General features: G+C 38.2%; 1 pseudogene; it reads left to right on the plus strand.

Moving 5' to 3' along the window:
* Positions 1-9,084: 9,084 nt before the first annotated feature.
* On the plus strand, positions 9,085-21,027 carry LOC118006765 (annotated as a pseudogene).
* The last annotated feature ends 3,405 nt before the right edge of the window (positions 21,028-24,432 follow it).

Here is a 24,432-nt window from a genome sequence, read left to right on the forward strand (position 1 = left end):
ATCTATCTATCTATCTATCTATCTATCTATCTATCTATCTATCTATCTATCATCATCTATTATCTATCTATCTATCTATCTATCTATCTATCTATCTATCTATCTATCTATCTATCTTCTATCTTCTATCTATTTCTATCCCCTCTCCCGTCTCTCTCTAATGTCTCCCATCAGACTTGGCTCTTTTACCTTTCTTTTCACTATTTCTATTTGCCTGCCTTTTCAGTTTTCCTTTTTCTCCCCATCATACCTGGGATGGCTAACTGATAATTGCAAAGATGGCAGGTATAACGTGAATATTGGTGTCTGCAAAGTTACTGACCGCCCAAGCCCTGGTTTGGAAACCATTAAATGCCCTTCCCCAGCCATAGCCTCTGGTGGACTCTGTAGAGGTTAGATGGGAAAATTTTATTTAGGATTTGAATGCAATGGAGGGACTTAAGTGAGGCACACATCTTTGTGATGCTTTCTCATTCTGACATTTATTCCTAAGATTAGGGGGTGGGGGAAGGAGGTGATGTTTTACATATTTAGATGTCAGACTTTTCTGAGGTCCACAGCTTGAATTTAAGTACAGTAATTTGGGAGAGGAGTGATGAATGATTTGGTTTCACTCGCTAGATTCAAGATATTTGTTGCCTGATGGCTGAGAATGGATTGATGGGTCGATAGCATTCTAGTTCTTGTATTATTCATATGAAAGGTGTGTTCCCCTCTAGACTCCTCAGCATGTGCTCTAAAATGTGTAGCTGAAATGTCTCCTTGTTTGCAAACCATCTCTTGCACATACTCTCCTTTTCCCTGCACACCTCTGGAGACCTAGCTTTGAGCTGTGCTCTTCTAATGAAATTCCTCCTGTTTGCTATTATCTTTGATCCTCCCTCCCCTTATTACTCTGAATTCTTCCTTCTGGACATTATGACTCATTTCCTTCAGCTTCTGCAAGCTAGAACTCAATGCACCTAAAAACATCCAGGATGCTCTCCTTAAATCAGGCAATCCATATCAATATCGATACTCAGGATTCCCCCCCTCCATTGTTTCAGAGCAATAACATCTTCTATTTCAGTCTCCTGTCTCTCTTTCCTGTTCATTAAATGGGCCTGGTTTTCCTTACCATTAAAAAAGGTCCTTTCTACGTTAGAATCATATTTGAAGAGACTTTTTTCTTCATTGAAATAACATTTCTGGTTATTTGACATTCTTCGTGGGTGTGTGTACCCACTTACCAATTCACAGGTTTTTTTGGGTTTTGGTTTTTGTTTTTTGCAATTCAAGATTGGATGACTTTGTAATACTCTGCTGCTATTCACCCTAATAAGCTTGTTAAACTCAGTGCATTGACCTCTTTTTTGGTCTTTCGACTACTAGCTATAAGACAATGTGCTTTTAAGGTACCTACAAGTACTTGGCATTTCCCTAGCACCTTGAATCTTTAAGCCATAAGATCGTTCTCAATGAAATATCTCTTGTAAATCCCATGTGGATTTATTTAGTCTTTTCCATTTTCTTAAGAAAAGAAGGAAAAAGTTAAAAATTCTGTCCAAACCACCAGAAGAGCTAAATTTGGACAGAACTCAATCAGTTTGGGTTTTTAATCCCACCCCTAGTACAAGTAAACTAAGCAGAAAGTACTTATTTTCTTATTTGTAAAGTTTAGTCAATTTTTGTAAGGGAGATTTATAACCCAAATTATGCTTGAGTTTTATTCATTAAGGGCTATTTACTTCCTTTCTGCTAATCAACAAAGATTAGTCACAACAACAAGGCAAGTCAAATTTTCTTTGGAGGGACGTGCAGGGAGAAAAAGGTAAAGCATTTTTGTGTGTGTGTGCATTTATTTAAAAAGTGTTACTTTCAAAAATGCCCCCAAATCTTGAATTCTCATTAACTATTTAAAATAAAAACAATTAACTTGTACAGTGTGGGTCAACGTTTTTAAACTAAAATGCAAGTGGTTAATTCAGGGCGCTGGCAGCCGATTCTGTTTACTGATCTTTTCTGATTGTTGTTTTCTTGATAACTGAGCAAGCCACTGAATGGCTGTTTGAGCCCAGGCGCCACAAACATAAACTTCACAGCTTACAATGTCCCAAGTCGTGATGGAGGATCTCTCCACACCTCCCGGAGACTTCTGAAGTGTAGACAGAGAAGTTGGTTCACAGGGAGCGAAGGAGGGGGAGGGGCGGGAGGGAACGCTGCTGAGTGTTTGCTGTGAGCATTGTTACTATCACATCCTTTAATTTTTATGGCGCTTAAGCTGTTAGCTCTGAGAAGCCAGTTTCTGTGCCTTGGAGAAACCAGTTTCTCCCCAGAGCCACACTTAAGACTACGTGACTCCTTATTTTTTTAAATAAATTTATTTTCCAAATCTTTCTGCCTAATTATCCTTTGGAAAAGCGCTCGGCGATGATAAGCAAAGCGTTCTAAAAAGAAAAGCTTCTCCCCTCCCTCCACCCCTCCAAAAAAAGGACGCCTAGATTTGGAGAAAAAGATGTGGATTAAGATTGCTTTTCGCCAGGTGGGGGGGAAAGGCACTTTAAGACAGTCCTGTGGGAGATTCTACTTAGCCCTCTCCTTGCCTGGGATCCTCTTTCCATTCCATTGATTGAAAGTTCGTGTTTATTTCAGGGTGGTGTTATTTATGGATTTGATTGAGATGGCTACTTTTATTTTTGCCGATCTTCCTGGTGGTTCTTCCCTCTGGTGCGTTTCCTGTGGGTGGGCGCTAAGAAGCGGGGACCGACACTGGTCTAACCAGCCCCGCGACTCCTGCAGGCAAGTCAACCCTTGATCCCTTAAAGAAGGGACAATCGTGGTCCGTGAGAGGAAAAAAGGGTGTTGCTGGGCCCTTCTCTTTCAGGAGTTGATCAGGTTGGCAGATCTGGAGGGCTAATCCAAACAAGGCGCTTGACTTGTGAGGTCGCGAGTCTAGACAGAGCTGGTGGCTCGGCGGCTCCTTATCTTTCCCTGGAATCAGCCGAAGAGGCGCTCCCCCGGCCCAGTGCGCTCCGCTCACCCTTGCCGGAGCCACCGCTCAGCACAGACGGCACAACAAACACAGCACCTGAGGCTTTACAGCTTGCTTTATTGTTTAATGGGAATGCTGCAGAACAGTCATTTGTTTTCTTGGACCCGCGCCCCGGCCGCTTCGCGTTCTGGCCACCAGCTCTGGGTGGGGGTGTGCACCAGCGCCCAGCTGTCCGCTCCGGCACCGCGAGGGAGAGCGCTTTCCGCAACTCAGTCCTGCCTCCTCGCCTCTATCCAGGCCCCCCGGGAGGGCCTCAGGGGAAACCCGCTGCTGCCCTTTTCTTTACTCTGAACCCCGGAGGCGGAGTGGGTGGAGGGACTGTGGAGAAAGCCTAGGGCGAGGTGTCTTGGACTAATCCGGTATATCTTCTTGCTGCCTGGAAATGGCAGTTCTGCGCTATAGCCATTTATGGTTTGCGGGGTCAGTGAGCTCTGACTCAAGGGCGATCAATAAAAACATTTAGTGCAGTAATAAGCTGCTCCCTCCGCCCCCCACCTCTCAGTAGACCGAGAAAGATGCGTCACCATCTTGGACAGGGTGTCCCAGAGCGGCGGAGCGCCCTTTCCTTCCCCATGAGCACAAAGAAGTGACGTGACTCTCCAGTGTTTTCGTGACCGCTTCATTGGGCAAACCATGGGTCTTCCTTGATCCTCCAGCTGGCTTCTACCACAGAGAAGCTGGCACTGCCATCGCTTGGGAGCAAGGGGACCACTGGGACAGGGATTGCTTGCAGTGCTCTTTTTTAGAAGGACAAATAGCCAAACTTGGGGATTTATAATCAAGGATTTGTGGCTTGCATTTCAGATTAATTGATGTTAAGTTAATTATAATTTTGGTCCTTCCCTATGGGATTTTTCTCTTGTTTCAGAAAGGAGGGAGAGTTTCTAGTTACATCTTGTTATTCACTATTCTTGTAGTTTGCAAACAACATTCTGTGTATGTGTGTGTCACTGGCATGGAATAGATAATATTGCCTCTGTTTGAAAACTAATCATAGATGTGGGTGAGAGTAATTTGGTTATGTGCTTAATGTGGTGGTAATACAAACACCACCATCTCCCAGCTTTGGAGGCACCACAAATCCATATCATGCTTTCCCTGCCTAGTCTCAGCCTCACAACTGTGTGTTAGATGAAAAAAAGACAAAGCAAGACAAAAACCCAAGTTTCATGAAATTGACGAATTTCAGTAAGGAGATTGGAAAAATATTCTTTCTCCAGAAAATAATTCTTAACTGTACTCAGGCACTGACTTGTCTTGTTCTCATGGGTAAGGGTTGCTGTTTATTTTGACCTGTCACAAATACAATGTGTTGTTTGAAACTTGTTATACTTAGCAGGTATATGGAGATAATACTAGACAGGCCACTGAATATGATAAAGTAAAATATGGTGGGAATTAACTTTTAAGGGCTATGAAGGATTTTACTTTTTCCTAGTAACTTTTTAATTAATATTTCTACAAAATGTTATATCTATTTGCTCATAGTCCTGTAATAGCAGTAAACTAGCTGTTCAGTGCACGGCAAAGGTATGATTGGCAAAATGTTACTTAATGCAGGTTCTATCCTGCAGTTATTTTGATAAGTTACCTATATTCTTAATTAGTTTTAAATAAGTCTTCTTTTCCTTCATTAAAAAAATGCCCACACCTAGGTAAAAACACTTTTTGTCTTAAAAATTTCAATGATTACTTATTAGAACAACTATTAATTTGTTTTTTAGTATGTACAGGAAGTTTACTTTAAAAATAACTTTAGCAAAGCAAAAAGTGTATTTTATTTTAGGAGAGGACTAGCAGGAAACAGAACAGTGTATCTTAAGCAATAAAGGGAAAAATACTTATGGACCAAATAGTGAAAAATCTCATTTTAAACTCAAAATATATACCTGCTAGTTATTTAACATTTTATAACAATAGTCAAAAATTTTTATTCTGGGATATCAGTTCTCAAAAAGAAATACTTGAAATTAAAATAGCCTGTCAACCCAAATACATTTAAGATTTAATTCATAAAACAAGATGGGTGACTTTATTTGTAAAATGCAATAATTGCTTCTACTAACAATGAATGCTGATGTCTAAAATGATTAAATGTGGAACACATAGATTACCAGTTTCTGGAGAATGAAAATGCTTAGTAAATTCTGAAATTCTTCACTTTCTACAGTAATACATGGAAATATTTTAGAGATCACTACTTAGAATTCTGTATTTGTATCAATGTACATTTCATATTTTTAAAACTATGATGTATCCTTGAAGTCTTTACAACTTCAGAGACAGTAGTCACTCTTGAATTTTATGTACAGCCAAATTTCTGCCTATTTATGAGAAGTTAAGCACTTGGATGAAAGATGGTATATCACCAATAAAACCTCACCTTCTTTAGTTCTATTATCCCATCAATGGATTCATAGGTCTCATTAATGTTAATGGAAAATGTCTTTATGTGTCATGTGCAAAACAGGGCTTGGAGATACTTCACCCAGCAATGTCTTTATAGCAAGTATGCTAGGGCTAAATGACCTAAAAAGTAGTTTCCATCACGTCTAAGCCCAGATAATGTTAGTCTTGCAGGTGCAAATGAGTATATGAAGTGGCTGGATTAGAACTGACTTTAAAAATAGATGTATTATTTTTTAAAAAGGCCTGAAAACACCCCCCACCACCACCTTTTAGAATTTTTGGAATAACCCCTATTTAACTAATAGTTCAGAAATACTCCTTCCAGGCAAATCCAGTAGCTCCTCTACACCAAGACCTGGGACCAAACCTGGTTATATAATGCTGACTCAACATATAGGAAGTTGTTTCCATTGAATTATTTACTGGAATTTGAGTGATGCTTTGTTTATTTGTTTTCATTTTGTAGTGGCGATGGACTCTATGAAATCATTCTTGTGGATAAATGTATGCATTTGTAATGTGTATTATGGCAGCCTTTGGCCATGGTGTAGAGTTTTCTCTAGGGCAAAGCTAAGTGGCTAGCATCAGAATAGAATCTGTAACATTACAGAATTGAGTGATGGTCCAAGAGTATAAATGACGAATGTTATTCATCATGAATGTTGTTTTGGTTATTCAAGTTGAAATCTTCCAGAATCACTACACAGACTAAGAATATTTTAAATCTTCTTCATAAGGAATATCAAGAAAGGAGGCAGTTTCTCCTAGAGCAAAAGATGCATAGTGGTAGTTTCTGCCATGACATGACACTTTTCTATCTGTAAAGCACTTTACAGTCATTAGTTATGCATGAGAGTCCACAGAGCCCGTTTTCATAATGACCTCTGTACCTGTTTCTCAGCACAATTCTCAATTCCTTCTTATTTCCTTCATACGTTTAAGAGCAGAACATCAAAGAAGCAATGCTCTGTCCTTGATGACTTCAGTGGGGACTGTATTAGATCAGAGAATGGAAACTATTTTATAAACATTTTCAGTGATGCCCACTCTCCTTACTTCCAGGAATTGAGGAGAGATGCTGAATCGTGACGCCAGTGAATGCAATAAATTAGCAAAACTGTAATTTATCCCCTGAAAGCTGTGACTCTCAAACTTTTTGATTTCAGGACCCCTTTACACTCTGCAGAATTATTGATGATCTCAAAAAGCTTTTGTTTATCTGAATTATATCTATTAATATTTGCTGTATGATAAGTTAAAAATGAGGACTTTGCAATATTTATTATTCATTTAAAATAACATATTACCATAAATAACTTTTTTTAAAAGATTTTGTTTATTTATTTATTTGAGAGAAAGAGAGAGAGAGAGAACAAGTGGGGGGAGGAGGAGAGGGAGAAGCAGGCTTCCTGCTGAGCAGGGAGCCCGATGTGGGACTTGATCCCAGGACCCTGGGATCATGACCTGAGCCAAAGGCAGACGCTTAATGACTGAGCCACTCAGGCGCCCTACCATAAATAACTTTTTAATGAAAAATAAGTATAGGTCACAAAACAAAAAAATTAGTGAGAGGAGTGGCAGTTTTCTAATTTTGCAAATCTTTTAAGTATCTGGCTTAATAGAAGAGAGCTTAATTCTCATATCTGCTTCGTTATTCAATCTGTGGCAATATCACACATCAGGTAGCCTCTGGAAAACTCCATGTCCACTTGTGAGAGAATGAAAATAAAAAGGTAAATAATTTTTCAGCATTATTATGAAAAGAGTTTTGACCTCCTAGACCTCCTGAAAAAGTTTCAGGGACACCCCTTTAGAGGTCCTCAGAACACATAATGAGTACTTCTGCCTTAAAAATGGACTTTTACAGAAGGTGTATAGAGAAACTATTATTTGAGGGAATTTAATTGCTTATATTAATGCTCTCATGATACAGATTTGTTTTTAAGCCAAGTCCGGGTCATAGGTTTATTTTGTGACTTTTAAGTTCCATCATCAACTACTGATCTGAAAGTCACTTATACCCTGGGCCTTGAAGAAAAAGAAAAATATTGTGATGTTATATAACTGAAAATTTAAGTCTCCTTTCTAAAAAAACACTCTAGGAAAGACAGACCTATGAATGTGGACTAGTATATGTAATATGTGCTGGACTCCTTTATCTTTTTACCCTTTATCCTTGTGAAGTCGTGGAGGCTGATGAGCCCCGAAATCCATAACAAATAATTCAGACTTCGCATAGGTAGGAATTGTTAACCACAGCATTCTGAGACAAGGAACTAAAAATAGTTATAATTTGGAGAAGTCATTTGGTTTTTGGAATGAGATAGGCTTGTGAGATGAAAGACTGAAGGCTAGAAAAAAAGCAAGTCAAGGAGCATAGCGGTTTCAGGCAAAGGATGGACTTTTTTATAGGCAGCATGAGAAGAAAAGAAAAGCATTGGTTTGAGAGATATTCTGAGAAATTGACTGATGTGGAGGAGACTGGCAGTGGCCCATCAACATTTGTTTTCCATTTCTTCATAAGCACATGGATTGGCCATGTCGCCTAGGTTCCTTTACAGGTTGGAGGGTGGGTGCACATGACCTCATCCTTGCCGACAGAATCTAGGCAGAAATAATGTAGGTTATTCTAGCCTTGGGGATGTGCTTCCTTTATGTTCTCTTTTGCCTTCCCATTAGCTAGAACCCACGAAAGTCCAGCTTTAATTGGGCAGATGATGAAAGTGCCCTATGGGTATGGTGGAACAACATGATGGAAATAACCAATGTTCTAAATAACTTTGGGGAATGCAGCTGCCTACTCACCTGAAGCATTCAGCCTACATTCGAATTGAGAAACAAATTTTTACCTTCTTTAAGCCACTGAACTATTAGTGGCCCCATTTATTACATTAGCTTAGCCTTACCCTCATACAACAGAATATAGAGTAGAGCTTTGAGATAGTAAGAACTCAAGGATAACTCTAAGGTTCTGAACCAGAATGACAGATTCTGAATAAATCATGCATGTGTTCACTTCCTTACTCACTTATTCATTAACTCACTCAAATATTTATCTAGTGCTTATTATTTGCCATGCACTGTTCTACGTGCTGGCTATTCAGCAGTGAACAAAGCAAAAAGTTCTTGCCTTCAAGAAGCCTATATTTTTGTGGTTGCCTTCCAATGCCATGCAAATAAATACAAAGAGAGTAGTGACAGATGCTAGGAAGAAAAGTCAAGCAGATAAAGGGCACAGAGAATTTGAGGAAGAGTAATTAAGTAAGACTTCTCTGAAGAATTGACTTTTGAAGAAGTGGTGAGCACCTGAGAAAGTGAAAATGAGATCTGTATATACTGCATTGATTCTATATTGAAACTGCATGTTTGAGTTTTGATGTGCCCTTGAGGTATCTGGGACTGTACAAAAAGATATGGATCAGTGTTAGAGGGTATCTGTACATTATTCAGCTATATAACTCAGTGAAACAAAGGAATCTGTGAAGAGTAAAAACAAAAAGCAAGAGGACACAATGAATATAGTAATTATCAAAGATGTGTTGGAAGAAAAGTGACTGGGAAGGTATAAGAAAAAAAGACCTATAAATGTGAGAAATAGGTGAAGAGATCAGGATGGTGATGAAGAAAAATAAAAGACAATAGAAATGTCTCAGGAACTGAAGCCAGAAGTCTTCAAAGGGGCAGGTATGAAAAGCTGTGCCCCATACATCAGAAAGATCAAGGAAGATAAGGACAGAGAAAATGCCTTTGAACTTGGCTGAATTGAGATCATTGGATACCATAAAGAGGCAAAGATGGAAGCCAGATTTAGGAGGGGAATTAGGGGGGGAAATACTTTAAATATAGTTCATCTAACTCCTCACCATTGTTATTGGACATTTATTGAGTGCAGTGGTTCTATAGAGCTCTACTCTGATAGCCAAAGTATTCACTGAGTCTAGTTACCACATTTGTAAAGAATGACTGAAGAAGTACCAGAGTCTGGCACCTCTGTTAACCCTTTTAGAAAGGCTCTGGAGGACAGAATTACAAAATATTTTTAACCCCTTTGGTTGCCTGGCTTTGCTGAATTCAGCAAGACTCAAGAATCCACAACCTAAGCGGACAAATCAATTAGATGTTAAAATCCCAGAGGCTACAACTAAGCTGTCAGAAAAAAGTGAGTGTGGAGAGGTAATTATCCAGTAATTATAAGAAACTAGGCAAAAATCTAAGAGAAAAAAGGTCTATTGGCATGTTGTAAAACTATTTGAGAGGTTAATAATTTGCTTAGTTTTGTTGACACTAGGCTAAAATATGTGTTTCATCAGAAGATGATGTTCCTTGGGCTCTCTATTACCATACTATTAAAAACTCAGCTGAAAAGACTCTGAAAAAAAGCAACACATGTGAAAATGACAGGAAGTAAAGAAGTCAGTTGGGCCTTAGAAATTCACGTAGCAAGAAGCAAAATCCTCCTGCATTTTGGATTGTGAGCCATCATCCAGCTGATGCTTGGCCACTCTGAAAACACTGGAGAAACAGGTGGCATACAGCTTTGCATCTCCAAGGCATCCACGGCAAGAGAAGATCGGTGATAAAATTTGCCATAATCTGCTTCTCTGGAAATGGAATCTTCCCGATAATTTATGGTTTCTCTGAGTTTTACTTTGCTCTGTGTGAAATAATAGGGCATATACAACTGTAGGCTTGCCTGTACTGCAAGCCCAAGTAAATAAAAACCAAACCTAGTAACACACACAAGCACACGAGGTTAGTTATTATTTGTAGTTCAAAATAATTTTAGAAGATCAATTATCCCCCACCCAATACTTTAGAGTCTACCCAAGAGGATAAAACATAAAATCTTTAGTAAGGGTAGCCATGAATCGAGGAAGAAGAAAAAAGGCTTACTTGATTTGAGGGCCAACACAAAAGAAATAGAAAGGGAAGAAGCACTCATCTGATGGGTAAATGCACAAGGTGTGGTATGGAAAAATGCGACTAGACAAAGCAAAAGACTTCGGTGAAGATAGTTGAAATACTTTGTTTTAAAAATGTTTAGTCATGGTGATTTCTTTAATGCTGTTTTTCCCTCAGAATGATAGGGATTCCGTTTTTTTCCCCTGGGCTCTAATTTTAGGATTACGTTAAAGTGCATTAGGCAATAAAACGAAGACACCCCATAACTCTAGAGGTTTTAGTTACTCTATTCCTTGTGGACTCCAGAATTGTTACATAAAATGTTTTCCAATTTAATCTATATTTTTTTTCTGAAAAAATTAGCATTTGTGTTTACCCTGTGTACTTTCTAAAATGCACATCATGTACAAAGTCTATTAATAGCGGAAACATAATTTACCTCTTATAGCTGGATTAATTTGCAATCACCTGACACTGGTTGTCTTTTTTCAAAGACAAAGTCTTGATTGTCTTCATGGGAAAAAAAAATGCTACAACAAACCAAGCTACATTTGTTTTCAGAAAATTGTTTTTCTTCTAGAGAGAAAAAACATTTTTCTTCAAAATTAATGATGATAAATCTATTTTTATACTTGAGATTTAATGAGATTCCTTTCCTTCCCCACCACCCACTAAATCAGAATGGCAGCCTGAAATCACTCACTATTGCATAGCAAGAATACATAAGCAACATGTTTTGGAAAGTTGTAGAGTTAAGTGAAGGTCTTGGTTTTGTAAGACATAATGCAATTGACAATTGAAAAAAAAAAAAAACAACACAGGATAAATTCATGAAGTTAGAATTCTACAAGAGTCCCTAAACCTCTTGGCATTGAACTAATTAGTGCTATAGTAAGCCGTGCATAAACCAGATGGGTGACTGGATGACAGAGGCAGTAAATGAGATCTTTTGTGACACCTTCTTCTTAGTTTAGTAATGTCCTATCTGTCCCCAGAGGCTGTATCCTGAATGAATCAAGGCTTCTGTTGCGACCTATAGCCACTGATCCATAGCACATATTCTTATATCAAATAGGAATTGATAGGAAGTAGAGAAAGACAGGAAGGTTTGAGAATCATTAACCTGGTTGAAGTTTGCTATGAGTGAAGTAATCTTATATTTGAACAGCCAGTCAGGACTAGAAACCAAGTGTGAGGCTGATGAGAAAATGGCACTTTCTTCTTCTTGTCGCAAAAATGAGACTTATGGGCATTTGGCTCTCTAAACTCTTCTACTGTAACTACCATTTAATAGTTGTCTTCTATGTACCAGGCACCAGACTAGGTGCTAGCCTTATATTGTTTCTCTTTCTCATCTACAAACATGTAAGGTAAGTGTATCCCATTTTGCAGAAAAGGAAAGTAATCTCCAGTCAAGAGAAGTTGCCCAATGACTCAGAATATGTGGCTAGAGACACAATTATATTTAAATTAATTGCATTTGTAACACTTAATTCTGATGTGTTTATTCACAAAGCCATTTTTATTATTGATACGCAATCAAGGAAAACCTAAAAAGTTTTAAGTGTTGCTTTTTGACATCATGAATCATTTTTTTCCTTGAAAAGCAAACCCTTCAGGTCTTCAGAAAATAAGACTTGTAGGTACAACAATGTGTGGTTATCATTGGCTCTCTAAGTCCAGTTCTATGGGTCACTTTCAATTTCTGGAATGTACCATGTTTGTTTTGTCTTGTTTTTGTCTTCTTTTGATTATCTCCCCTTGGCCCTCTACAGGGATTATTTCCTATGATGCACCATCCATCTGCCCAATCCCAACTCAGCCTTTGGTTTCTCAGTTCAGATGCCAGTTCCTCAAGAAGCCGAGGTCATGTGCCCCAGCTGTGTGCCTTTGCCTGCTTGCATGCTTGTATCCCCCACTTGCCTTTGGTTGCCCAGAGTATATACTTTTTTCAGCTTTGTAACCCCAGAACCAGCACAATGCAGAACAGGTACTCAAATATTTATTAACTGTATATACATTAAAGTATGAGTGACTATCAGACCTGCCAAAGTCAGATGAGAACTGCACTGCTTTATTAAGGGCTGAAGGTAAGGAAGAAACAGAAAATAGGGCTATTTCAGAATGAGGCCTGGAATTTAATAAAATAATGAGGGAGAGACAAACAGAGACAGAGACAGACATCGGGTTGGAGAGGTGGAGAGACAGAGAGAGAATGCTGTAATTTATTGGAGTCAAGCAGTCTTGGATATTAATACTTGTTCTTTGACCTTGGGCATGTTACTTAATTTCTCTGAACCACTTTTTCATGTGTTTAAGAAAGGGTTGTTGGGCTAGTTTGATGTTTGCCTACTATGTAAAAAACTCTGTATGTGGCATTACCATTATTATTATTATGAAGGGTGTAAGAAAAGTATTATTCTCTTGGATAAACTTACTTGGTTCTGTGCATCTTTTTCTTTGTTCCCTGTTGCGATGGATGCTGAGTCTTTATGCTTTTTCTTGATTTTAGGCAAGGTGGAAGATACTTTATATTTTTACATCTGTTTTCCTTTCTGTTGTTCCTATTTCCTTCATGAAAATGTTTGTATATGTTTTGCTCCTATGGCTTCTTTTAACTGAGGAGAATATGCACCATTAAAAGGATTTAACAAATAATTAAAAGACAATTAAAAAAATCATACCACCCTAGCCCAACCCATTTCTCTTTTGCATACAACTCGCCACAAGCACAAATTCTTACCTAGTTATGATTATTATGTGTATATATGTTGCGTATATAATACGCCTAAGTATATATTGTATTCTGCTCTTTTGCTTAATATCTCATAATAAGTATTATCCATGTGTACTTCAAGAATCAAAAACATCTGGGAAAAAGGCTTTGTTACATCAACTGGTCCCTTACGCCCTTCTCATTGGTTACCATTGTACAGTCTAAATGTAATAGTCCATCTAACATTATTGTGTATGTTCTGTTTTTTCATCGCATTTCTCATGGCATAGCTTCCTAACCTTTTAATTATGGCAAAATATTCAAAAGGTTAATGAAACAACCCCCAAAGGAGCCCCTGGTACAATATAGTTCCCCAGGCTTATTGTCCCTGGCTTAAAACTGATTCTGTGAAAGAACAGTGTGCACCTCTAGAAAGGCTAGCAATTCTGCCATCAGATAAATGATTGCAGCCTTCAGTGGGCTGGCTCCCTTTATTTTAGCTACTGGTTGTAGAGCTGAGAGACAGAAGCCTGCATGGAGGATGAAGGCCCAGACTTTTTTTTTTTTAACTGAAATGTCAAGCTATGTGACTATGCCTGGCAGAAGACGACCCCCTGCGAGATGTGATAAGCCCCAGGCCCTCTCCACACACTGCTCTGAAAATGCGGTGGGAGGGCTTCCCAGGCTGATGGAACTAATGACAGTAATAGCTCTGGGTAATTTGTCTTTTTCCTTACTGTGCACATTCTCTCCATGTGGTGCACTTTACACCTACCACCAGGCTCACATCTGGAATGCTACGACCCTCTCAGTCCTGATTCAGAGAGGTCGAATTCTCCTGTAAAGTAAATCTGACCTCTAATTTTCTTAATAATTCAGGATTATGCTAATGCTACTCAGCAACCAGTGTAGAATGGTACAGGAGCACTGAAGAAAGCTTAATCCCTTGTACTGGAAACATGACCAAGCTTTCCTTGCATATTTGGCTATAATTTGTCTTCTCTATCATTCTAAGAGAGAAAATAAAAATTTGGAAAAGTGTGTAATTTACATCATTCATGCTTTGTTTCTGGTTATAGCGCATCCCCTGCTTAAGAAGAAATTTTCTGTTTCTTTTCCTTGGTAAACAGATTTTCTACTAAGGATTTATAAGAATACTAATGATAGGTTTGGGTTTTTAATTCTAACTGTAAAAAATACTTAGATAGTTAAAAAGACTGACAAAATAATTTCAGGGATAGATAAAACAGACTTCACAACAGCTTAATCTCATAAATGCAGAGTGCTTTCAGGAAGATTTTAACAATAAAAATCCTTTTTTGGTGCTGGTTCCACAACAAGATTCTACTTTTAATCTTGTATTTTGTCTCATGTTTTTTATGTTTATGTTTAAAATAGCCATATTATTAAAAGTATAAACATCTGAACATATCTTTTAGAAAAATATGATCTTAAGTTTTAAGAAATGTTTGTACTACATTAAAAGGGTAGCCTCTTCAATTTTAGCTCTCTGTGAATAAAGGGAGAATAAATTAGTATGTGAAATATTCCCCCAGAGAACAAGAGATTCTCAGCATTGTAGAGGTATGAGAACCACACTATTTGCTAGGAAAAACATGTATGCTCATTAGTATGGGTATCTGGATCATTCTGTCAAAATATTTATAAAGTTATTTCTAAGTTATAAATAGACAATTTTATTACTTTCTTCTTCAATTCAGGTGTAATTGTTTTGAGGACTAAAGATTGTACACAATTATGAAATGATTATATTGGTTAGTAATTTATGTTTCTCACAAGCAATGTAGAGATTATAAACATTTTTCCATAAATAATATCTGTGGCTATAATTGGTCAATAAAAAGATAATTCATCAGTGGTGTTTAATCTCTTTCGGTACCCTTCACTACTGTCTCAATCGCTCAAGCTTCACACGAGTTTGAAGGCAGAAGAATTTGCATCTCTAAGTATTGGGTCACCTCACATTTAACCATGGAATCAGACACTCCATAAAATCCCTATTTCACCTGAGTGACTCAGTGGGTTAAGTGTCTGCCTTCGGCTCAGGTCATGATCCCAGGGTCCTGGGATCGAGTCCCAAATCAGGCTCCTTGCTCAGTGGGGAGTCTGATTCTCTCTCTCCCTCTGCTGCTCTCCCTGCTTGTGCTCTCTCTCTCTCTCTGTCAAATAAATAAATAAATCCTAAAGAAAAATAAAATAAAATCCCTATTTACCTTCTGGATGGATGATATAAATTGATTCCAGAAAAAAAAAAATATATATATTTTCTAACTTGGGTATCCTAAGAGATCAACGTCTACCCATTGGTTTAGGATAAAACCAGTCTAATTAGGGAGAGGGAAATAGGGAAAAATGTCATCCTGCATGTCCCAGGGTCCTCCCTAGCCCATTCCTTTCTGTCAGGTCTGAGCCTTTAGAAAGGATTGCTCTAGGAAAAAATAATGATCATTATGCCTGGGTAACATAAAACAAGATGCAGAAAGGCTGCTGTAGAGGCTGATTGTGACAGGTGTACTGCATTGACCCTTCCTGGGTCTCATCCCTTTGGGCAAGATTTGTGCACAGAGTGGAGCTTCTGCTTATATGACAGATCATGGGAGGTGAGGTAGTTGAGAGCCGCTTAGCTGGTGGGTTTGGGATTCAACAAAGATCTGCAACAGTTTGAATATTATATGTGTGTGTGTGTGTGTGTATACATACATACATATATAATGCTTTAAGATATTTGACAAGAAAACTCCCCAAAGAACAATAACAAATTAGATAGTGATTTCAGCAAAATCTGTGTAGGGTGAAAAGTCAGTCAGTTCATTTCACTGAAATAGTTGATAACCCAGTAAAGGGAAATCTACAAGAACAGCCTGTTCAGGATAAGACCAAAGTTGACCACACCAGTTGTTTTTACCAATACCTTCCATTTAATGAGCCAGGATCCTCATATGTATCACTTTACACAGGCCTCACAACAGCTCCAAATGGTTCATGTTATTAGGAGAAGGAAACTGAAGATCAGAGAAGTCCAATACAGAGAAGGTGGTAAGATGGGAACCTAGATCTGTTTGACAGAAAAGCCCTCCATCTTGTTTCTCATCCTCTAATCCACCCTCCCTTCTTTTTCCCACTCCTTTCCCTGGCCATGTGTGGCTTTCCTCTCAAAAGACAGGAAAGTTCCAAGAAAACAAAGGTCTACAGCAAGAAAGAATCAAGCCCATGGGGGCTTGAATCCCCTTTCTGCCAGTTGAGTGACCTGGGCAGTTAGCCGACCTCTCCGGGTCTCACTGTTCTCCCTGACAAGCTGTGGATAATTCTAACTCATGGAAGACTGAGTGAGAGAATCAGATCAGCTGCTGAGCACAGCAGGCACTCAATGAGCGCCATGCATTAATTTATAAAGATAAGCCTCCCAGTCAAAGTTTGAAAGGTTTTTTTTTTCCCCTTTCCTTCAGCAACTTGAAGGAAAACATACCCCTTTTCTTTAGAAGACTCATAAAATTGAAGCATATTTATCCATAAAAGCATATTTATTTACATTTTTATAAAACGTGGCCTCTCAGGATAGTCAACACTTTTTGGACACGGTTATTATATGTAAAATAGTACTTCGGAATATTTTCCTTTAAACCAATCTCTTTAGCTTGTAAAAATGGTAAGCATGGCATTTTTGATTTAGATAGTAGTTAAGATTTTATAGCTTATTTGGCTGATTCTTGAGAAATGCTGATAGCCATTTATCTTGAGCTGCCTTCCTCCCAGTACCACCTTTCCTAGAGAAGCTTCTTGGGATACTGAGAGTGGAATGGGGAAGTTAACTAGTTCTTAAGAGAGCTTACTGGGTAAGTATCCTGGACACTCTCAGCTGTTATGTTTTCATTACTTCATTGATTTAGCATAGGCTTATTGAACTCTTAAGTATGTCTAAATTCTGTGAAATTATAAAGATATGTAAAAAAGGCTTTTTGACCTACGGCAGTTTATTGTTGAGTAAGGGAGCTGAAACATTATATATAAACAGATATAAACCTGTGGAAAGGTGAAAAACTGAGTTCACAGGAGGAAGAATCCCTTCAACTGAAGGGATTAGGCTTCACGGATGGGTGATTTTTGAACTTGGTTATCGAGCAGGTATGATTTGGATAAAGATAAATGGAAGACATTTCAGGTGGAAGAAGGAAGGAATAAAATGAGCAAAAACATGAATGATAGTGTGAGGGCTGTGTACAGGGAACAATGAGAAGTCCCCCTCTGATGTGCATTTTGCCATAGGTTTATAGCAGAATCACATACTCCCAAGCCCCCTTACCCTCCCGAAAGTCCCTCTGGGATGAGGCCCAGGAGTCAGCATGTTTAACGTGGATCCCAGTTCATTCGGATAGAACCACTGAGAAACAGACATGGCTGAGTAACTGGAAATTATGGAATGGCTGGAGGGTAGACAAGTGGTTCTTAGCCCAGGCTGCACACACATTAAGATCAAGCAGAGAGGTGGCTCATCCTCCCTCCCACCCTGTCTCCCTCCCTTTCTCCCTTCCTTCTTTCCTTTTCTCTCTTTCTTTCATACCTAAGCCCCAGGCCAATTAAACTAGAATCTCTGAGCATGGGGCCTATGTATGTATCTATCTATCTATCTATCTATCTATCTATCTATCTATCTATCTATTTACTTTTTATTATGGAATTTAAAAAAATTGAAGTATAATGAACATACAGTGTTATATTAGTTTCTGGAGTATAATATAGTGATTTAACATCACTATAAGAGTACACTTAATGCTCATCACAGTAAGTGTACTCTTAATCCCTTTTATCTATTTCACCCATCCCCCCCATCTACTCCCCTCTGGTAACCACCAGTTTGTTTTCTGTATTAAAGAGTCTGTTTTTTTATTTGTCTCTTTTTTTTCTGTTTTGTTTCTTAAATTCCACATATGAGGGAAATCATATATCTGTCTTTTTCTGTCTGACTTATTTCCCTTAGCGTAATACTTTCTAGATCCATCCATGTTGTTGCAAATGGCAAGCTCTCATTCTTTTTCATGGCTGAGTAATATTCCATTGTAGTATTATGGAAAACTTTAAATATATATAAAAGTAAGCAGAACACTATAGTGAACACCCATGCACCCACCACCCAGTTTCAATAACTGTACCAGTTGTATTTCCTTTGTATCTCTACCAGTTTTCTCACCTTCTATATGATTTTGAAAAAATCTTATACATTATAAAATTTCATCTATAACATTTCAGATTTCTAAAGGTTCAGATTTTGCACTCTGGGACTATATCACTTTCCCGTAGCCGGCTTACAGAGGCTCCCTCCCCCTGCTGTTTATCTTTCTATATATCCCCTTGGATTCACTTCTCCATACCTCCTACCTTGCAAAAAGTGGTGCTTTTCTATTTATAGAATTCCAGCAATCATCACAGGGTCCTGAGATCGAGCGCCTTATCAGACTCTGCACTCAGTGGGGAGTCTCCTGGATATTCTCTCCCTCTCTCACCACAAAGAAATGAATACATCTTTTAAAAAAAACATAATTTTTAAAGATTATTCATTTATTTATTTGTCAGAGAGAGAGCATGCCCACAAGCAGGGGGAACAGCAGGCAGTGGGAGAAGCAGGCTCCCCGCCGAGCAGGATTTGATCCCCAGACCCTGGGATCATGACCTGAGCTGAAGGCAGATGCTTAACCAACTGAGCCACCCATGCATCCCAACCAGTAATTTTTAAATATCATGAAATAGCCAGTTGCATTCGATTTTTTACTATTTCATAAATGTGTGTATGCATATAAATTTTTACAGATTGTTTGAATCAGAGTTTTGACTAGGTCTACACATTATGATTGGTTGATATGTCTCCTTCAATCTATGTGTTTCCTCTCTATTTCTCTCTCTCTCTCTTTTAGTTTAGTTTTCTTCAAGAAACTAGATTGTCCTACAGTTTCCCTCACCCTGCATTTTACTGATTACATTCCTGTGGTATCATGTAACATATTTTCTAATCATTTATAGATATTTGGATCTAGAGGTTTAATAAGATTTAGGTTCCAGAGTTTTGTTTTGTTTTGTTGTTGTTGTTTGTCTTGTTTTTTTGCAAGACCATTTTCTAGGTGTGTTCTTTCATTAGGAGCATATAATATCTATGTGTCTCTCTTATTGAGGTGTTAGCAACCACTGATAATCAATGCCTAGAGCCATTTATTTAATATAAACTGCAAAATGATGATATTCTATCTTACCTTCATTAACTTGCTGGAATACTTCTGTAGAGACATTTTCTCTCATCTACTAGTTGTATAAAAAGTGGTACAGTTTAAATGGGAAAGGCAAGATACATGATCCTTTCCCTTATTTATCAGTTTTCAAAATAATGAATTTGTTCATTAGCATCATGTAATGGAATTCAATTATTAGAGTAATTATCTGACTTGCTATTAATATGAATTTAAACATGTATGGGGTATTCTAGTCCATTGCAGTGTTACTGTTTTTGATGCTCAGATTATTGTCTCTTTGCTTGGTGGGAACCTGTTCAATTTGGCTCCTGAGTTCTTTTAACATAACCCTAATAGTATTTAAAATATTATTTACTATTTGATAAGACAAGATGTCCCAGCATCATCACATACATCACATACATTTCCTGCCCCAAACCTACAGTCAGTTAATTATTCCTCCAAAGAGCTCTTTAGTAGGAAACCATATTTTAAGACTGCAGTCTAGGGCGCCTGGGTGGCTCAGTTGGTTAAGCGACTGCCTTCGGCTTAGGTCATGATCCTGGAGTCCCGGGATCGAGTCCCGCATCGGGCTCTCTGCTTGGCAGGGAGTCTGCTTCTCCCTCTGACCCTCCTGCCTCTCATGCTCTCTGTCTCTCATTCTCTCTCTCTCAAATAAGTAAATAAAATCTTAAAAAAAAAAAAGACTGCAGTCTAGATACTAGTGGTTCTCATTGCTATTTATGCAATGTTTCTGAGCCTCTTCAATACAAAGAGCTAAGGGAGATTTTCTTTTTTAAGGTACCATCATATCACAAATTTATACTGATACTTTTAATTCAAAGCCAGAACCACAGGGTATCTCTTTTCCCTAGCTTTCCCCCAAATCCCAGTTCTCAATGACATCAGGAATATTAAAATGAGACTGTTTTATACTAAATTATTTGCCCTACAATGCACACATGGATGTTTCAAATTAACAACACGAGAGCCGAGGGGACCCTGCGTGGTCCCACCAATGTCCTGGTGGAGCACCCGATGACATCATTGAATTTGAAATATTTAAAGTGGATACAAAACTGTTTCAGCAATACAGACAATTAAATGTGGTGTTGTGGGTGATGGTGCCATTGGTAAAACATGTCTCCTGATATCCCATACAACAAACAGATTTCCATCTGAGTATTAGCCTACTGTTTTTGACAACTATGCAGTCACAGGATTGGTGGAGAGCCATATACTCTTGAACTTTGTGATAGTGCAGGGCAAGAGGATTCTAACAGATGACGACCACTGAGCTCTGCACAAACAGATGTATTTCCAGTTTGTTTTTCCCCATCCTCATATGAAAATGTGAAGGAAAAGTGGGTGCCAGAGATAACTCACCATTGTCCAAAGACTCCTTTCTTGCTTGGTGGGACTCAACTGATCTCGGAGATGACCCCTCTACAATTGAGAAACTTGCCAAGAACAAACAGGAGCCTATCACCGCAGAGACTGCTGAAAAGCTGGCCCATGACCTGAAGGCAGTCGAGTATGTGGACTGTTCTGCACTCACACGGAAAGGCCTAAAGAATGTATTTGATGGAGCAGTATTGGCTGCCCTGGAGCCTCCAGAACCGTGGAAGAGCCGCAGGTACCTGCGTGCTGCTGTGAACGTCTCCCAGAGCCCTTTCTGCACAGCTGGTGTCAGCATTGTTCTAAAGGCAATGTTAAATCAAACTAAAGATTAAAGATTAAAATTCGTTTTTGCAATAATGACAGATGCCCTGCACCTACCTACATGCACTCGTGTGAGACGAGGCCCGTAGGTATGATCCCCATCCACCTCTCAGTACTCCTTCGTTTGAGTAATTGTGTGTTGTCAGAAAAGTGATTAATACTAGTTTTTGTTTTGCTATTTCAATTTTTTTTTTTTTTTGGCTTAAAAGCAAGGCATGCTTGTGATGACTCTATAACAGACTAATTTGGGTTGTGGAAGCTGCTCCCAGGCTCCATCCACATTATGGAGAATAATCTGGGACATTTAGGTTTTTTATTTTATTTTATTTATTTATTTATTTATTTATTTATTTATTTATTTATTTATTTATTTATTTATTTATTTATTTATTTAGCGGGAGTAGGAAGGGTGTGTAGGGTTTGTTTTTATTTAGTCATGTTTTTAAAATTCATTAACCACGGGGCAGCCCTTAATGGGAGAAGGACGGATTGATTCCACATTCCGCTTCCTAGATCTAGTTTAGAAAACTTGTTCCCCACCTGGAGCTATTAGAAAGAGTATAGTAAATGCTTCATTTAATATCATACTCCTTTTTGAACTTTGCCTTTTCTCTCCACCCTTAAGTAGGTCCGGTATTTGATGAAACTCATGAAAGTGGGTGGAACCTGTCTTGCCCCTCCTTTTTTCTAGGGTGCACTATACATGTGACTGTAACTTTCAAGAATGATTTGCCATTTGCTAATTTTTTAAAAATTAATTTCTAACGTCTTTCACTGATCAATGAAGAAAAGTATTTCACTTTTTGAAATACACCAGATGGATTGAATACATAATTAAAAAACATCTTTTTTCACTGTCATTGTCTTACATGCTTAGCATAGATGTCCTGCTTACTAGCATATATGGTGTTCCTAGAACACAGCTGAAGATCTGGTAAATGGAGAAAATGTGAGGGATGGCGCCAGAAGACAGAGGTCTATGGAATGATGCACATCATCTTTCAAGCTGGGAGGATGGAGACCTGCTCCATGAAGAAGCTGGGGTTGGGGAGAACATTTAACAACATGGGGACCAGTCAGGAGAATCCCCTTATTTCTGTTTTGTATATGAGGAACTCTAGAGTAGCTAGTTAAGGTTCTGTAGTTTAATAAAAAGATCCTGGAGTCTTATGAAGACTTCATAACTATGTGTTAGTAGGGATTTTATTTGCTTAGTTTGGTTGCAATTTCCAATTTTTTAAAATGTTTAGGTAATCTTGTCCCCCTTCCCCAAATCCTAATTCTTGTAGATTCATTACTGTTAAACCAATGTTCCTCATGTCTCAGTTCCTTGTATATGCATTCTTTTCAGATGTATTAAACAAACAAAAACCCCTTAAAAATTACTAACACCTTTTCTAATAATATTACTGCTGAAATGCTGTTCTTTTAATCTTTTTGTTCTTGGTGTATATGCCACTAAGGATGTATAGGCATTTGCTCTGTCTTAAGGTTACTTTGAATAGTTCATCTATTTGATTATACCAGCAGTTTGTTACGTATTCAGCTCATTTGTTTTATTTTATTTTAATTTTTAGAGATTAATTTATAAGTTTAATTTTGTTTTGTAATTATGTGCAATATTTACATGGTTTCAAAGTTACATTTACAAAACAAATTATTGTCAAAGTAATTCAGCCTGTCCCATCAGCCTCTCTGCTTCCTCTCCCTGTGGATGACCATTTAAATAGTGTATGGTTTGTCATTTATTGTTTATGTTCAGTACCTAATTGTAAATCTGTCCCAGTGATCTTATGGGGAGCCAGACTAGAGAGCCTTTACTGTAGAAAATGATGAGCTAGAATGTTTGTTAGTCTTGTGGAACAGGGACTTTGTACAACACTTTTAAGGCTGTATTTCCTGCATCTAGATTAGTGGCTGGCACCTAGCAGATGGTTGGTAATATGTGTTAAATGAATGAATGAATGAATGAATGAATGAATACTTAGTAGAAGTTTGCGAGCAGAAGAGTGAGAGAATCAAAGCTGTCCTTTTTTGAAAACTTAATCTGACAGTAATGGTTAAGGTAATTGGGAAGGAAAAACTGAATACTAGGTGACTCATTTGGAGACTTATTTGGTGAAGTGGATGATAGCAATTTTGTTTTATTATTTTTTTTTAAAGATTTATTTATTTATTTATTTGAGAGAGAGAGAATGAGAGACAGAGAGCACTAGAGGGAAGAGGGCAGAGGGAGAAGCAGACCCCCTGCTGAGCAGGGAGCCCGATGCGGAACTTGATCCCGGGACTCCAGGATCATGACCTGAGCCGAAGGCAGTCGCTTAACCAACTGAGCCACCCAGGCGCCGATGATAGCAATTTTAAAGAAAAAAAATAAAAAGTGTGTGTGTGTGTGTTTGTGTGCATGTATAGGTTTGAATTCTGTGGACTGGGAGCATGCTGTCTGGCCTGGTTCTATCGATCTCAACTGGGTGTACCTGTGTTTCTGTGGTCAGCGGGCCTCACTTGCATCCCTGGCTGGTGGCAGGCTTTGGCAAGGGGACTAATTGTTGTCTGTGTCACCTCACTTCTCTTTGAGGTATTTCATCTTTCATCCTTCAGGGGACTAGCTTGGGTTCTTTCCCATCCATGGTAGTCTCAGGGTACCGAGTACAGCAAAAGGCTATACAACGTGCAATTGTTTCTCAAGCTTCTGCTTGTGTCATGCTTGCCAAGTTCCCACTGGCCAAAGGAAGCCATGATAACAGCCCTGATTCGGGAATTGTCCAGACAGACTCTAGCTCTTGATGAGAAGAGAATGTACAGCCATTTTGAATTTTCCAGTGTGGGATGTATGTGAAACATGTGAATAAGGTCATCTGTTTCCTACAGCTTTTAGTTCTAGTTCCACACATGTTTGTTAATTTACACCTCTGCATCCTTTCTATGGACTTTCCTGAAATGTTTCTCAGCCACATAGTCCATTTTGCATTCTGTATCTTCCACAAAACCTCTCTTTACCAATATTTCACTTATGAGAGTTTCTTTAGCACTTCTGGCTTTTGCCTTGGTGATTACCTTTTAATTATACACTTTAAAACATATATTTATATGTTTTATATATCTATATTACAGTTTTGCATTGTTCTCTAAATTTTTTGTGTATATTTCTCCTGAATTCTCAGCTAATTTGTCTTATTTTTCTATTGTAACTTCAATGAATTTAGAATAGTGTTAGAATATAAGTACTCTATAAATAATTGTTAACTTGAACTTTGGGTTGACCTAGAGAAACCTTCTGAAACTGGATATTACCAAAGCCCTCTTTATTTTGCTTTCCAGTGGATCTGTCAGCTTATGATTTACTATGTCTAAAAACAATGGCCAAGGAAATCTGGTTAAATTCAGCAGACTACTTTTTTTTAAGTATTTTGACA

This window comes from Mirounga leonina, unplaced genomic scaffold (genome assembly GCF_011800145.1).
Source record: "Mirounga leonina isolate KUSES-001 unplaced genomic scaffold, KU_Mleo_1.0 Mir_99, whole genome shotgun sequence".
NCBI lineage: Eukaryota > Metazoa > Chordata > Mammalia > Carnivora > Phocidae > Mirounga > Mirounga leonina.